Source organism: Medicago truncatula, chromosome 5 (genome assembly GCF_003473485.1).
Source record: "Medicago truncatula cultivar Jemalong A17 chromosome 5, MtrunA17r5.0-ANR, whole genome shotgun sequence".
Classification (NCBI taxonomy): Eukaryota; Viridiplantae; Streptophyta; class Magnoliopsida; order Fabales; family Fabaceae; genus Medicago; species Medicago truncatula.
Genome location: NC_053046.1, coordinates 28149552 through 28153153, shown reverse-complemented (window position 1 = coordinate 28153153; position 3602 = coordinate 28149552). Strand labels below are relative to the sequence as shown.

The following is a 3602-nucleotide window of genomic DNA, read 5'->3' as shown; positions in this document are numbered from 1 at the left end:
TTAGAAATAAGAGATAAGAGATGACATTTTACATAAATTAAATCTAGGGTTAATATAGTAAAGTCACACGAAAAAATTAGGTTAAATCTAGGGTTAATATTGCGTCACGAGTTAACATTTAGAAATAAGAGATGACATTTTGCATAAATTAAATCTAAGGTTATGACAAACACTTTTACAATTTATGACAAACACTTCCAATTCCATTAATTTTTAATGAAATGAATTAACTTTGTCTTTGCTAAAAAAAAAAAAAAACTTCCAATTCAACATACTAACTTCACAATAGAAAAATATTTTAAACCAACTGTTTAATTTTAATTAACTTATTTGTTATTTTTTACCCAATAAAATCTAACTAAATTTGTTAGCAAACTATGATCAGGATTTCTGTGGAGTTGAAACAAAATTTAACCCTAAAATTGTTTTATTCCCTTCAAAAAAAAGTTTATTGTTTTGACAATGCCTTTTCCGAAACTAAAGAGTCTTGCTTTTCTTTCGATTTCAAGATATTTTAAAAGTTAAAACAAACCGGATTAAATTGATGACATTCGATTTGATCTGATTCCGTTGATCGGATCATCTAAAACTACAATATCAATCTTTTAAATTTTTAACTTACATATTTTTGACTTAAATTTCCAATACGAAAGTATGGGAAGATCCATCCTAGAGTGGTAATTACTTGAACATTCTTGTCTCTTCCAGAAGGTATAAGCTTTCAATCCTTGAAGTTTTTTATGCGAAGATCCCTACTCCTAATGTTCCAAGGATCAAAGAAGTGATGTGACTTCCTACTATTCTTCCCTAGATCAAATGTAATACTGATTATGTTGCTTATAGAAGCCCATGTCATGCTTCTTGTAGTTGAGTTGAGTGTTCAGAGATCATCAATCCAGATTTCTTGGTTGTTTTGATTTTAACGTCGGTATTTCTTATGCTTTGAATGTTTAAATTATGAGTGTTATCCTTGCTATTGAAGTAGCTTTTGAGAAAGGGTGGCTCGAGTTTGAGTCTTAGTTTGTTAACTTATTCTTTAAACAATGTAATATTATTCTTTAAAGTTTAAACGAGAAATATTTACTTGGTCACAAGACCAAATGCATAGTGTTTAGACACACACAATGATGCAGCTCAGTTTACACAGCAGGTGGTATAATTGCTTGCATTTTCTTAGAAACATGTCTTTCAAAATCTCTCATATTTTCAAGGAAGTGAATTATTGTGTTGATAGAATTGTTAATACTAGATTATATATTTCTAGTTTCACTTGGTGGGACGATATTCAAATTTATTTGGGAGGACTTTGATAGAAATATGTACTTGTTCATAGCTCAATGAACGTGATTAAATTTAATTTAATGAAAATAAATTTGATCAAGTGAAGCTGATAAAATACGTTTAATTTAATGAAATAAAAAAACCTATTTTATCCCTAATTTGGTCGATAATCATTCCACTGTAATTACGAGATATGGTGTTGGATGTTATCGCCTTGTAATTTAAGGGAGCATAATGTAATGAGAAAAACATTTTTTTGAAAGAAGAAAAACTTGAAAACCAAAGAAAAATCTAAACTTAACTTTAAGAGATTAAAAGTACAATTTATTTAAAATAAATTCAAATATAGAAACATGGTAATCTATATATAAATAAGACATGAATTAATGTACATGAAGGGGTGGTGGCGCAGTTGGCTAGCGCGTAGGTCTCATAGCTTCTGAGTAATCCTGAGGTCGAGAGTTCGAGCCTCTCTCACCCCATATCCTTTTTCCATTTTTTTTTTACTGATGAGTTATTACTGTCACAATTCATTAATTCCCCAGTGTTTTAGTCCAGGTAAATTAACTCTGAAATTTCGTAGTTCCACACACCATAGAGCAATATTTTTTCTTTATCACATGGCACCACAATTTGAAAAGTAGAAAATATACTTCGAATTGAGGTTTGCTCAGAACAATTTCAGAAAATATACCTAATATCAACAGTGATTGTTCAATAAATTCCTCAAATTACTCACAACAATTTCAGAAAAATATAACGAGTTGATTGACTAATTTGAAAGGCTTACTGAACAATCATTGATATTAAAATTAGTCACGTCAATGTTTTTTTAATCAAAATGTGCACAGGGGCTTGTATATGCAAAATGAGGTAAACTTGTAGGGCCAAAATCATTAATTTTAAACTTAGGGGACCAAATTTGCATAATTGTGAAGCTAATGGGTCAAAATCGCACAATTGTAAAGCTTAGAGACCAAAAGTGAGATTAAGTCTATAATTTTATTCAGTTATATAAGTAAAATTTTGCAATTGTTAGCCAAATTAATTTAATTCCGACAACCGATAATAGATTGATCAAATGATAAATAATTTGAATCCCTACAGAAGGTGATCCTGATTCAATCATTTGTTCTTCCATATTGACACTTTGTGTTACCTACAATTACCATGTTGTATAATTTGAAGACTGACACAATTCAATTAACATCTTCTAGTAACATCTCATGAATTATCATGTTGTATAATTTGATGATCGACGCAATTCGAATAACATCTTCCAGTAACATCTCATGAAACCTCAAAATTGGCACCAGAGAAGAATCGAACCTGAAAATTTGAGGAGCACACTCTCAGATCCCAAGCCAATACCACTAGGCCAATCCAAGTGGGTTTCCTAAATAAGAGTGTTTAGCTAGTGTTTAGATTCTATAATCCGAAAAAAGCAATGGACGCGCCTTATTTTTTGGGGTGTTTGGATTATAAAATTCAAATTGATGAAAAACTCATTTTTTCATCCAAAAACAAAGGGAGAACTCAATTCATATTATATAATTCGAAAATCACATGTGCATTTTCGTAAAAAATATAGAGCGCGTGAGAAAAAATATGGTGGAAAAAGTAATAACCAAATAATATTCCAATTCTTCTAAATGATTTATAGGTCCAATCCACGAAGTAGGCCACCATAATTGCTGGAACGTTTCTCTTTAGACCCTCCTAATATCTCTAAAGCCTCTTAAATACACATCCGGTAGTTATCTATCTGATGTACGTTTTACAAAAAAATATACATCTGATAGATAACTATCGGATGTGTATTTAGGGGACCTTGGAGATATGGGAGCCTAAAGAAAAACACTCGGATTGTTGTCTTAGGCAGCAAAATATTTTTGGCCCAACACTTGCATTGATATCCAGAGAAAATAATTCCTCTTAATTGTGTGAAACTGAATCTAAAAATCAACAATTTTTCTTATTTCATCTTTTTATTTTGCAATAATCTCATACCGTTAATGGTGAAGTGAATTCTATTTTATTATATAGTATAAATTTTAATTTTATTTTTTTTGTAAGTAGTTAAATTTAGTAAATGATAACCAACAAGTGATCGGTCTAAGTGGTAAGAGACATGTAACAACACAGTTTGGGAGAAATCGTGTAAGACGTGGTTGAAGTGCAATGTGGATGCCGCGTTTCATGATCATCAACATATTACATCTTTCGCGTGTTGTGTTAGAGACTCCCGTGGACAATTCATTCGGGCTCAAACGAAATGGCAACGAGCAAATATGACAATTTTGGAGGGGGAGGCAGTTGCC

General features: G+C 31.1%; 1 non-coding gene across 1 annotated transcript; it reads left to right on the top strand.

Moving 5' to 3' along the window:
• Positions 1-1678: 1678 nt before the first annotated feature.
• TRNAM-CAU (transfer RNA methionine (anticodon CAU)) lies at positions 1679-1763 on the top strand. Its single transcript is given in 2 exon segments — positions 1679-1716; positions 1728-1763. It is a non-coding gene; the product is annotated as a tRNA-Met (tRNA).
• Positions 1764-3602: the final 1839 nt, after the last annotated feature.